Genomic DNA, 14,599 nt, shown 5'->3' on the forward strand with positions numbered 1-14,599 from the left:
TTTCTCATTTTAATTTATGTAGACTTAGATTATTTTTAAATATTATTTACTTTTGTATAGAAACATTATCTGATTTTTTTTTTTTTTTTTTTATGTTGAAACATTACAAGGAAGCAATAAAGAAAATTACGGCTTTTCAGTTTTTTGTTTATCATTAAATAAAACTGTTTTCTCTGAAGCTGATATTATGGCAGCTTTATTTACTACACATGAGGTGCCTTAAGCATACCTTGTATTTGTATGTGCTCTGTAAATTATAGTTACTACGGATTAGTATTAGCATTGGCAAAAAGATGCAAAGAAGCAAGCTTATGCAACCTTCCTCACCCCAGCCCCACAAAAAAAAAAAACTAAACACAAAAGGCATTTGAACCTATAGTACTTAGCAACATGCATTGGCTGTAGGCTAAGGAGACGAAAGATATTTGTTGACATCAAACCCTGGGGGCTCACATCTGGTGAGTATGGGCTTGGCACACCCAGGGTCCTGAGCTGGATATCATCATTCTTCTCTTTCTTGGTGATTCCCTTCTACTTTTGACTCTCTCTCTCTCTCTCTCTCTCTCAGGGTAACTCGGGAACTTTTTTTTTTTCCTGGTGCAGCATAAGCCTCAGGCTTCCTTGCACCATATGGCTATTAATAATAATAATAATAATTACACTTCAATTTCTGTATATGGTAATTTTCAGGAAATACATTCAAAGATTGTTCCAAAGAACAAAAGAAGAAGAGATAAATAAAGAAGAGGAAAAGTTGGTTCTATAAGTTTGGAGTTGGACAGTGAATAAATGCTGACTAGTTGAGGCACACGTTCAGAGTGGTTTGGAAGAGAGTGGGGAAATTAGAGATGCTATTTCACAAGAATAGTGCCCATAGTAGTATCTACAGAAAAGACATGCAGCAGAAATTGAACATCTATGAGACAATGGGCAGACTTTTTAAGATGTGGATCATTAATTAACCCGAGTTATAAACATTTTCTCATGTGGTGAAAAATAATAATACAAGGTGTATGCCATTAGTTCCTGTTCTGGTGATTAAGAACACAAGCAATGTTCAGTAAAGCTTTGTGTCCTGGTTGCCATTGCATTGCTTCATATATGTTGGCTTTGAGTTGGTGGTTTTTCATTATAACACCATGCTTTGTTGTGTAATTGCCATTTTAATTGTGTGTATATTCACTGCATTCTGCAATTAATAAAATGGCTGATGGAAAGAAGCAAACACTTTGCATTAAGTTTTGCTTTAAACATGGGGGGGGGGAAGCTTAAGTCTCACGAAATGCTGCAAACAGCTTTCAGTGATGATATGGGAAGGATACAGACATCTGGAGGAGTTGGTAGCATTAGTAGTAGTACATGATGCAAAGAAACAAGCTCATAGAGCATCAACAAAAAAAAAATATATATATATATATCATCATCAAATTTGCTCAATCCATTTAAAGCCTTAAACACTTCAATCGGGTATCCTTACAAGTACCTAGTTTCCAAGTGCTGCAATTTACAGAACCAAAATCTTATGCGGTAAGATTTTGGTTCTGATCAGTCAAGAATACAAAATCTTTGTATTCTTGACTGATCAGGTTGCTCTTCTCAATTTTTTAAGTGGTTCAAAGAGTGATCAAATATCAGATGACAATTCCGAACATTCTATGGCCATCCTCATCTGTCATTTAGCTAGATGTCAGGCCTATTATAAAAAATATGCTTCCACATTTTAACTGAATTGAACATGCTGTGTATTGGAGAGAAGTTTGTGCCAGGAGATGAAAGCTGAGTTTATGGTTATGGTCCATAAATAAAGCAATGGTAATTCCAATAAAAGAGTCCATCATCTCAACACATGGAGAAAAGTGAGTGATCGGATCCAGCATGAAAAGTATGTTGGTTATGTTTTTTGACAGTGAGGAATTGTTCATTGAGAATTCATTCCAGGCAAACTCTCAATGAGTAGTATTATTTAGGATTTCTTAGGCATTTGACAAAAAATGCTGGGAGAAAATGTACAGAAAAATAGCACACTCAGGATTGGATGCTGCTGCTGCAGTTTTCAGAACTATGTAGCTCTGGCTCCCCACTTTTCTGTATTACCTTAATGGCATTAACAAGATCCAGACAGAATTAGAAGCAGTACTTGAATCACAAGTCCAAAAAAAAAGAGTGCTTACAGCAATGGCAGAAACTTTTAGTTCATACCTCGTATGTGCGAAGTAGTGACTTTGAGTGAAAAATAATGAGCTACCTTGGGCCACCCATAATTTTTCTCTGTGTTATAGTAATTGCAGCAAAGCACTTTGTGTATTCATATGCATGCAATATCAGTAAAAATATAGGATACTGTTTAACCAAAATAAAAATATAGGATTACTGTTTAACCAAATGTGGACAAAAAAAAAGTATACATCAAAAATAATGAAAAGAACCTTTGGGTGTTTGCATGCCAAAGGTAGTGCATTGAGGGAATACTGTTTATTGAAAGAGACCAAGGACTTGTATAAATTAAAATCTTGTTCCCTAACAATGTTGTACCACATATAATCACACATTAACAGAAGTTTTGTCGCATAGTCCAAGACTTGTCTTTTATGGACTATTGAAAACATCTGAAAACATGAGGTATTATGCAGGTAGTGGTTTCATAGATATAATCACTTTCTTGTGATTTCTTCACGCTGGATATCCATGTGCTTATCCACTAGTGGAAAAATTGCTTAAACTGTGGTAGCAGTTATGTAGAAAAATTATATACACTCAGTGATCACTGAATTGTGACCACCCCATCTGTAATGGACTGTGCCACATAGATTGCAGCACAAAAAGCTTGAACAGCTTTGTATACTAGAGCATTGATAATTTGCATCTGGTCATGCAAGTCAAAGTGATAAAGTAGCAGTTATGGGATGTAATAGTAATAGAGGCATGTGATGCAAGAAAGCAAGTGTATGAGCTTATGTAGCATCAGTCAAAAAAAAAAAAAAAAAATTCACACAACCATTCCCTCAAAATGTTTGTCCAGTTCCTCCTTAAATTTATTTAACCTATCAACTTCCACAATGACAGATGGAAGTTTGTTCCACCAATTAACCACCCGCTGGCTAAAGGCAAATTTCCACACATCTATTTTATAACTGTCTTTCCTCAATTTGAATTTATGCCCCCTTAGGTTCATAATCTGAGCAAGTGGAAGAATCCCATCAGAATTCAGTGTGCTCAACCCATTCAAGGCCTTATACACCTCGATCAGATCACCTCGCAGGTGCCTAGTCTCCAGCTGCTGCAATTTTCAGAAATTAAGCCTCTCTTGATAAGAAGATCCCTTCATTCCCCTCACCAATCTTGTTGCCCTTCTCTGTACATGCTCAAGCAAATCTACATCCTTCCTAAAATGTAGTAAAGATATATCATGGAACTTGGCTGCAGAACCCTATGGACATCCTCAGATATCTAGTGGATTCAATGCCAAGGTGAATAGGAATAGCGGCTATCATCCGTGTGAATGGGGCCGAATACAGTAAGTAGGTAGTCACAATTCAGTGATCACTGAGTGTATAAGATGATGTATATATTCTTCATGGTTCCATGTGCATGTCAAAGCATTTGGGAACATGATGCACCATACCATGGCAAATGATCTGCATGACTGCTTTCTCTCTACAAGGTCAAAGCATATTTTTGTCTTTTTAGCCTGCTGTCATGCTAGAGCACTCATTGTGTTAAGTGCTGGAACAGAGAGCAAACATTTAAATTTTGTTTCAAGTTGTATGTGAACCTACCTACAAATTTGGTAAAAGTGTATTGGTAACAGTTCTCCCCCACACACACACGTTTTTCACTGGTTTGCAAGATTTCATGATGGCAATGAACAGTGCCATATTAGCATAATGGCACACACAGTGGCCATGGGGGCCTCACTAACATCACATACAAAATCAGTATTTATAAAAACCAGTTTTTTTTATTTTTTTTTATTTCTGTATAACGACATTTAAATAATTTGTTTGATTAGTATCAAAAAGAATATTTTAGAAAATATAGATTCTAATGATATTATTCATGATTTTGCCATGCTGAAACATTGGAAAAACACCTGTGTTAATATGTATATAAATAATAATTACAGGTATCCTTCATGATAGATATGGCACCTCCGTAGGCCAGGTGGACAGGAGCAGCAGTGCATAGCACACGATTCTTGATTAGACTGAGGTTCGAGCCCGTGACCACCAAATACAGAGGATGCGGAAATGTCAAGGAATGACCACCGCATATCCCTGGAGCCATATGGCCTTAGTTGCTAATGCTCCTAAAAAAAACCAAATAACAAATAATGATAGATATGTTCCAGAAAATTCTGTTGGAATGCAAACCTAAATGACATTTTCAGTTTTTTTAAAGTAGATCCAGCTATTTATTGGATAATAGCTATAAAATATTGGTGTAAATACACCATAGTGAACTCATAATGAAAAACTACGTAAGTAGTATAATGGCATCAATTTAATTCTATCTCATATTGTGATTACCTTCACAACGAGTTACTATGTATATTACACTACCTCGAATAAGTAACGCTTCACTTATAGAGAAGATTATTGTTACTTATTCTCAGTGCACCACCCAGACAGTACTGTTTCATGGCTTATTGGCCCATCCTCGGTGGGTGAGCAGGTATCTGGGTTGCAATCATGCCATCCTAGTTGTGAAGTTATTTCCACAATGAAAGATACCAAAAGGTGTGCAAGATAATACTTAAATAAAATATAAATGCTCAAGCATAATATATTACGAGCTTAAAATGCACTATAAAATACAGTAAACCCCCGCTATTCGCAGGGGTTACGTTCCTGAGAAATGCCGCGAATACCGAAAACACGAATACTGAGTTATGGCTCCCATAGTAATAAAGGGGTTCCATTCCAAAGTACGAAATATATAAGAAAAACTGGTCTAAAATTTTGTCTGTGTGTATTATATGTACCTTCATAATATGACTATGTACATAGACAGTACATAGTGAAATGCAAGCATATGCCATCGAAATGAAAATAAGAAACAATTTAATATTAAATGTAATATTTATTAGAAATTTCAAACAAATTTTTCAAACTAGCGCCTTTGCTAGCTAAAAAACTTATCCAGCCAATGCTATCGACGGTTTCGTTAAAGTGTTGATAAAGGAGTTTTGCCTTTTCACGAATGATGAGTGAACTTAACGGAATTTTATTTTGAGTTTGGTCTTCTATCCACAGATTTAAAGCTTTTTCCATTTTTTCTAATTTAACATCACGAGTTACAGAGCAAATTTTTGAAGCAATTAGCGTGTTTTCACAGACACTACGGCGGATTTTTTTCTTCCGATTTCTTGATACCGTTGACTCACTGAATTTATAATGTTTTGCCACTGACGAGACACTTTCACCATTAGAAATTTTATCAGATAACTCAATTTTATTCGCTAATGTCATCATCTTCTTTGATCTTTTCACATTTCCCTTGTTATTCGTAGTCATATTTTTGTACGGGTTAGAAAGAACTTGTCCACAGTAAAGTCACTTTCTTCCGATAACACACTCGAAAAAGTCTGTTTTACACTTCAAAACAGTAGATTTATCACTTTTGTAAGCATATCAATTTATAAATTGATAAATTTATTCAATTTATAAGCATATAAATTAAAAGCAAACGACGAAACCTTCCGTGACAAGCGCATAACACATACTGAACAAGGATTAGCGAGAAACATCCACGCTCGCGATTTTGTCACCCCTCTCCCCCCACCCACTGAGCGCTGTTTTGACTGGGAAAGATAATTTTAGCCACGCCCATGTTTTTTTACAGCGGAAAATGTTCACAGCGCTTTAAAATTCACATTTTTTTTATATTCACATTTTATATTGAATCAGCGACCGCGAATACGCGAAACCGCGAATACAGATACCGCGAATAGCGGGGGTTTACTGTATTGGTATAAATACACCATAGTGAACTCATAATGAAAAACTACATAAGTAGTGTAATACTTGTGGGCGGATAATAGCATAATCTTCAAAATGCTATCCTACAGCACAGACAAACTTGAATAGGCACATTTCCTTCCTCAGCATCTTGACTTTAGTAGGCCTTGTGCTGATAAATGCATATACCAACCAACTTCTTTTGGGAGATGCACAGACCAAATGTGACAATAGTGCATTTCAGTAAGTGGACAGGAAAGGTGCAGCTAAATTTAAATCCTTATTTTTTGACATGAGATGATTAATATGCACGAATAGGTTTAAGAAAATAGTTTTTATTTTTTTATGACCAAACTTCTTCAGTAATAAACAATTAATGATGCAGATTGATCAGAAACACAATAATTGAGGAATTCGTGAACTGGCATTGATATCACTCTTATAGATTTTAAATTAGGGGGAAAAAAATGGCTCTGATATATGCTCCAGTCAGAGGGTTAAAAACCCTTAGATTCTCTCTCTCTCTGATATACTAGCATAAGATTCAACTTAAATTTTTAAAATTTAAGGAGATTTTAAGATCTTTTTAACCTATATTTTGTCAGTTGCAGACTTTTCCTTGTGAGAAATGAAAGCTATTTCAGGAATTCTTTTCTAAAAAAAAAAAAAAAAGAGATGTGATCTCTACATTGAGGACGTGGCATGATAAATATCCTCATTCTGCAAGTTTCGTGATATGCTCTTCTTTTAGCTTTCCCTTGAATTATCATTGTGCTTAATTGAAACTCATTGTTTTGTCTTGTCTTCAATCAAAATTATTAACAATGCATCCATTTTCTCCTTTGTCAAACTACCCAAATGCTGCAATTTCATACAGTAATGAAATTGCATCTTGACCACACTTATTTTTGTCTTTATTTTTGCTTGTAATACACAGAATAGATTCAGTGAACCCCATTTAATTAGCAATGTCAGTCATGCAATTGCTCTTTTCAGGACATCATAAGCCACAAGAAATGCACATTCCACCACCACCAACTATCAAACACACTTTTTTTTTTTCCTGATTGTATGATTCTGCAAACAGTGACAGAGCATAATATGGAACTTAATATTGAGATTCATGAAGCTTCAGTTGAATTTTGTTGGCACAACAGTAGTTGTAATGATATGATTATGTATGCTTGAAATCTCAAGCATACATAATCAAAGTATTGTGTATTGCTATAATTGCAATAATTAGCAAAGCATAGGATTATGTAACTACAACCTTTGATGCAACATGGTACATATGAAAAAAATGGAGATGCACAAAAACATTAAGGTTTTTATAATTAGTTCCTTGTCAGAGAAAACCATAAAAAGCAAAAATTGTATCTGCATACTAAAGAAAAAGTTCTTCTCTTTGAAAACTGCAGAAAAGTGAAATTGCACATTATAAATGATTGCTGAAGACGTCAAATGATGGAAGAGTCATTCACATTAACAGTAGTAACATATGGTGAGGCATGGTGATCCAACATGCTCTCAGAGATAAAAATTTCATTTTAAAAAAATCAGGAACTAAAGCAGTGTTGATCACTTTCTTCAATAGCATAGAAATAAGTCAGAAGGAATTTGTTCCACCTGGAAAGGCAGTGAATAAGAAGTACTGTGTACAACTTTTGGATTATTACTGAGGATGGCCACAATTTTGATTAAAAAAAAGGGAGCTTGTTCCTGTTGCACAACATTGTGCAACAGGAACAAGTTGTGAGAAGTTTTTAGCAAAGCATAGGAATCTGTAGCTAAAACACTCCCTCCCTCTTCACCTGATTTATCATACACACGCTCAAAGGATAATGGTTTGATTGTGTAGAGCAGGTATGTCAAACTGGTAGGTGGCACTTGGCCCTCAGACGTGTGTTGTTTGTCACCCCCCCACCAAAGCATTGGCAATTTTTACAAATAAATTGTGTTAACCCATTAGACTGCAAAGTCTAATGGGTTAACACAGTTAACATCGGGCTGCAAAGTTCGATATTGCATACAGCGTACCTGCTTCTGATTACTGAATTTGTTTTCCCATGTGCTGGTACAATTATCGAGCTACCATCTGTTTACATTTCATATAAACAATCTGAAAAGCTAAATTCATGTTTATTGATTTTTATATTCAATTGTTAAATGTAGGCAGCATGTTCCCCCACACAAATCCTGTTTCAGCTCGATGTCATTGTGCCTCAAATGTTGGCATTTCTGATTATGAAATTTGTGTTCCCACTGTACTGGTTGTACTTTTCTGTATTGTACTGCCATTTATTTATGCTTCATATAAACAATCTGAAAAACTAAATCGCTGTTTGTATTCAATAGGTCATGGAAGGAGACTTACTCCCCCCAGTGTAAAAGTCACAAGATAACTTATACTCTTTGTTAGAGTGAACTATTTAGACATGGCGTCAAGATCTAGTGAAGGCCTTTCTGATGGCCAAATTGAGTAATTGTTACTTTTCTGAAGAAATTCAAGAGAAAAAAAGAAGTCTTACAAATAAGATAATTTCCAACTGTTCCATATGGTGTGACCAGGTTTAGGTTTCACTAAATGAACTAAAGGAGTCTTTTGGAGTTATCAACATGGAACTAAATGAAAAAACTGATATAAAGAAATAATGTCTGAAGAATGGACAGACAGAATTTAAAATTTTCAAGAGTGCATTTAAGAGAAAGATTTCTGCAGATAATTTGAATTCTGCATATCTGCCCACTCACAAAAGGAACTCATAGTAGGGGCTCTAAAGTAAAAAAAAACATTGTCAGTTATCTGGATGGAAGGTATTGTGATTTTGTGAATATTTTCTTCCAGGAAGAAATACCGTATTTGCATTATTGCTTTTAAATGATTTTATCGTGCTGTTTCCTATATTAGCCCATATAAACCCAAAAATAAATAATTTTTGAGCATCACATTTCAACTATTTTTTTTTTTTTTTTTTTTTTTTGATTGATAGATGTACTGCATGGGCAAGGCAGCGAAAATAATATTGGCTGCAAAGGGTTGAACCTATCTGAAAACAATTACGATACTTAAAGGAGATGCATTAGCATAAAATTCATGAGATCACATAGTTTTGTTCAAGGGAGAAATGTGTGAAAATATTTACTGTATTTCTCTCAGTAATGCTGCTAATATGCTATGTGCACACTATTGCAGATGCAAGACCCCCACCCACCCCAGAACTATTTCTGCAGCTATGAACATATCTAACAATGTCTTGGTTTGTCAGTTTAGTCCTTTGATATTTGTGCAACTGCAGAATTGCAATCACTGAAGAAGTGGAGGAGAAAATATCCATGAAACACATGATTGTTAAGAGACTATTAGTAATAAATATATTCTGAATGATACATAGGGAAGTGCTTTTGTTTCAAGTAATTTGGTTAAGATAATCTGTAATTCTGTTTAAACAGTATATCATTTTGAAAAATATCATCCTGCATTTTATAATATTGCTTATCCATGCTAATGATAGGAAGAAAGATATACCAGGTAATCAAAAAATAGTTTATTCACAGGAAATTCATAATTTTTACACAGTACAGGCAATACATGATTTGCCTATACAGTTAGCTACAAGAGATTTATCAATGTATGTAACTTAATTATACATTTTTTAAAATGAGAATAAAAGATAAAATTAACTTACAGGAAGTAATCTAAAATTAGCCTTTTTTTCCCCCCCCCCTCCTTTCTCTGCTATTTGAAACATTTCCTGCATATGTTGGTTCTAATATTCCTTCAATATAAAATGGCATGTTTACATTTAGTCAGTATCTTATAAAAAAAAAAAAAAATTTGTACAAAGCAGAAAAACAGGCTGACACTTAAATGCTATGGCAGCTGAATGTGTAGAGAGAAATTCATAATTGTGGACCCATGGTATGTTTATTTTATAATGTACAAATAAACACTGTAATCACTATAGTTTGACATTTTGGCAAGCTGACATTCAACCATTCACAGGCTCTTCTGAAAAAAAAAAAAAAAAAAAAAAAAATGAAATAATAATATTGTCAAGTCAAAAAATGAAATAACATTAATTAAAAATAAATGCCCTACATGGATAATTAAATGCAGGGTTTATCAAATAACAGATAGTCAAGGTTTCACTGTATATACATAAAAACAATGTATGCAGTGCATTACATTTCAGGCGCATTACCAGCAATAATTCATGATATATATATAATAGGATGTAGTGACAAAACTGAACTTCTAAAAAAGAATGGAAAAATATTAATTTATTAAACTGGATTATGGATCCAGGGCACTACTAGTTATAACAGAAATACCCAGCAACCAGAGGTGTATTGCTAAAAAAAATATTACCGGAATGCTCGTTCTCCAGAAGACTATATGATAGCAGCACATCGACTGTACAGTAACTGAATCAGACTTCAGACTCACAGTTCATAGAACAACCAGTTCTAGCATTCAGCTCATGGCGAATCAAAATGCAGCATTCACATGCATCACAGTATATCTCATTCGTTGGATCTCATTATCTAACACCTTTAGTAAGAAATGTCCAAGTTTCATTGCAAAATTTATATTTTTGTTTTTAAATAAATTTTTAAAGAAATCTATTAATTTTAAAGATTACTATTATGTTAACAAAATTATTTTTTGCATCCAGTTCCTTTGTGACCACATAGTAGCCACATAGTGCCTTTCTTACATTTAACTTCAACAGTTTCTCCTCCAATCAAATTGGTCAGACAAGACTTCCCATTAACAAGCTTTTGCTGTGTCTGAATTATTACTTTTGCTGTGTCTGAATTATTACTACTAAAATGACTCCATTATTTTCCGTGGAACAGAAGTCAAACTAAGAGGTCTGTAATTACTTGTCACCCTTTGATCCCCCTTTGCGAATTGGAGATACATTTGCACATCTCCAGTCCATGGGGACATCCCCCGAGTCCAAGGATGCTCTCATAATTATGGCTAAGAGTTTGCTTACTTCCTTTGCCACCTCCTTTAATATAACTGGATAGATCCCATCTATGCCAGCTACCTTACTTCAACAGTTTCTCCTCCACTTTGCTCTCAGTTATTACAAAATCATTTAACTCCCTGTTAGAGTTTGATGAACATCTGGCCCTCTCCTCCTTGAATAACTCCTCGTGTGTGAATGTAGATGCAAAATACTCATTTAGTTTGGCAGCTATCTGAGAATGATCATCTATACTCAAATCATTGATATGAAGTGGACTAATCTGATTCATCCCCTTCTGTTTAGAGCTTATATAAGTAAAGAAGTCTTTGCATCCATTGCCAAAGATTTCTCATATCTGCCTTCGGTTGCCTATCCTCTTTTGACTTGATTACAGACTAGCTTATATATACTATAGGCTTCTGTGTTGTGTGATAATTTATCTGTATCCCATGCATTTTTCTTCTCTGCCACGAGTCTCATTAGTTCATCTGACATCCATTTGGGCCTAAACCTAGAACAGTATTTCTTAGTTGGAACAAAAAGCCTAGTAGGTTCCAAGATTACTTCTTGAATACTTCCCATTTAGAATTTGCTGTTGGTAACATCATCAGATGGTCCCACTGTATAGAACTTAAGTCTCTAAAAAAGTGTAATGGGTCTCATCACACTTTTTTTCTGGCTGCCTCTCTAGCTTGCTGCTGTAAAAAAAAAAACAATCGTCCAATATATCCACAAAAGCCTTGCTAGTGTACGAGTGACCAACCACAAGTTCCAGTCAATATTTGGGGAGTTGAAATCCCTCCCGTTATAAGACACTTATTTACAGGCCCACTCTATTTCTCTGTATAATTGTTCATTGTGCTCATCAGAGTCATTAGGCCTATAACAAACTCCTACCCTCATTTTTGCTTTCCCAGTGTTTATGTCACACCAAACTGACTCATCATTGCACTGTCCATCTATGTCAACTGGATGCACTTCCTTAGATTTTGTGTTTCTTAACTAACAGCATAACCCTTCCTACCCTGTCTGTCTTTTCTGCACACATTGTACTCCCCAAATAAGGTGCCTCCGTAGCCAGGTGGGCAGGGGCAGCAGTGCATAGCACACGCTTCTTGATTATACCGGGGTTCAAGCCCATGACCACCAAATACGGAGGATGTGGAAAGGTCAGGGAATGACCACCACATATCCCCGGAGCAATATGGCCCTAGTTGCTAATGCTCCTAAAAACCAAATAACAAACAAACAAACTCCCCAAATTCCGATTCTCTATTCCTAATATCTGTGTGACACCACATCTCTGATATTCCAACAATATCTGCCTTTGATGTCTTGACCAGCACTTCAAATTCATAAAATTTATTTACTATAAATCTAGCATTTGGTGTACATGCAAGTATGCACGTACCTATCCTTATTCTTAGTTACCCTAACACAGCCCATGTATTTATTTGTTTCATGATGACTCCTACCAGTCCCTGAAGCCCACAGCACCCCACCGTCCAGGCCGCTGCTAATTCTAATAGAAGCAATGCAAGAAACATTTCCTCCTCTGCCTGCAGATACTGTTAATCTATTAGTCTGTGAATCCCTCCAAGCTAGCAGTTTTCCTACCTGCCTAACATTGCCTCTATAGCATCAGCAAATATTCTTGCACCCTTTTAATTTAATACGTTCGCTGCCGATCATGCACCAGCGCTTGATGTTGCAGCAGTATTGAAGAGCCGATCACGTGCAGGCATGGGATGTGGCATCATTACCCAGTAGCCAATCATTCACGGGCGCAGGATTCGTTAGACGTTAGTATGAAGTTCTCAACTTCAGTTGGCATTATGTTTCTGCTCTGTGTAGTTGTTTCGGCGTCAAGTAAAGGATGTAAACTATATGTAGTTATATGTGTTGTTGAACATTTTGTTACGTGACATGTGGAAAAGCCTCGTAATATGAGTTGTGCAGATGATAGTTTAGCAGGCCCGTTGCGTCCAAAAAGAAGAAAAGTGCAATATAAAAAATCCCTTACAGATGAAGAAATTGCAAAAATGTTGGAAGAGTTATCTGACGTATGTCCCAATGACGTCAGTTACAAAGATGACGAGCCGAGTGGGTAAAGTACCTGCCCGGCAACCCAAAGGTCGCGGGTTCGATTCCTGCCTCGGGCTTGGATCAAAGTACTGCAAAAACCTTGGGAGGTGCAATATGGCCACAGAAGCCGATGCGCCAACAACTACCAAATCAAAAAAAAAAAAAAAAAAAACAAAGATGATGAAGATTTTATCCCTCCAAAGGATGCTTCGGGTTTGGAAAGTGTAGATGAAGGAGATATTGTGGAAGAGGCTACACTTCCACAGCAGGATTCCGTTGAGTTGGAAAACGTCATGTGGGAAAATGACGTAACATCGATGAAACAGTTTCGTTTTACAAAATCCGAGTATTTGCTGCAACTCTTGTCAGGTGATAATCCTATAGATTACTTTCATCATTTATTGACCGACAATATCTTGGATGAAATAATTACACAAACAAATGTTTATGCTTGTGAAATACTTCTTCCCTGAGAAAATAAAGAACATTCTCGAATAAATGCATGGAAGGAGACCACTAGAGATGAAATGCTGGTATTTTTTGGATTGATTTTACATATGGGAACCATTCGACTGAACCGCATACAAGATTATTGGAAAACAGATAAACTGTTCGGATTACATGCAGGAATCGTTTCTTAGAATTACTTTGGGCCTTGCATTTTACAAAAAATCCAGAAAAGAAAGAGGTCGCCATGGGATCGCCTATATAAAATTCGAAAAATGGTGAATCTGTTCAATGCACGTATGTCGGAAATATATTATCCAGGAAGTGAGATTAGCTTAGATGAGTCTATGATATTGTGGCATGGAAAGCTTGTTTTTCGACAGTACATTCAAAACAAACGCCATAAGTATGGCATCAAGTTATATATGATCACAACGCCTGCTGGCATGGTTATCAAATTTCAAGTATATACCGGTATGTTGTATGATTCAGGTGGAAAAGGACATGCACAAAAAGTCGGCATGAACTTAGTTGATGGGATGTTAGATGTCTGGCATAGCATATTTATGGACAGTTATTACAATAGCTATGAACTCGCTAAGTGTCTCGCTGACAGACAAACCCATTGTACTGGGACAATCAGAAGTAATAGGAAAACATTTCCGGAAGAGGTTCGAGAAAAAAAGCTGAAGAAAGGAGAAACTTTATCAAGGTGTGCCTGTGGTGTAATGATTGCTAAATGGAAGGACAAAAGAGATGTCAGTTACATATCTACAGAATACCAAAATGATATGGTGGAAATGCAGAACAAACAAGGCGAACTGAAATCAAAACCATTGCCTATAATTGAATATAATAGGTTTATGTCAGGCATTGATAAGCAAGATCAAATGCTTGCCTATTATCCTTGCGAAAAGAAAACCATTAGGTGGCCTACAAAAATATTTATGCATATTTTGCAACTAATGATGAATGCACCCCATATCTGTACTAAATATTCACGTACCAAGATGCAACTTTGATTTCTATTTATCAGTGATCAGATCTTTATTGGAACAGCCATCTGATCTCCCTCATACTGTGCATGATGTACCTGAACTGGAACATGTGCTCAAAACACGGGAAGAAAGA

General features: G+C 35.8%; 1 protein-coding gene across 5 annotated transcripts in view; it reads left to right on the top strand.

Annotated features, from left to right (window-relative positions):
* The window catches only part of baz (par-3 family cell polarity regulator), a 760,042-nt gene that overhangs the window by 709,931 nt on the left and 35,512 nt on the right, over positions 1 to 14,599 (top strand). The gene's annotated exons all lie outside the window — the stretch shown is intronic.

Source organism: Mastigoproctus giganteus, chromosome 1 (genome assembly GCF_048544385.1).
Source record: "Mastigoproctus giganteus isolate SK-2022 chromosome 1, ASM4854438v1, whole genome shotgun sequence".
NCBI classification, from domain to species: Eukaryota; Metazoa; Arthropoda; class Arachnida; order Uropygi; family Thelyphonidae; genus Mastigoproctus; species Mastigoproctus giganteus.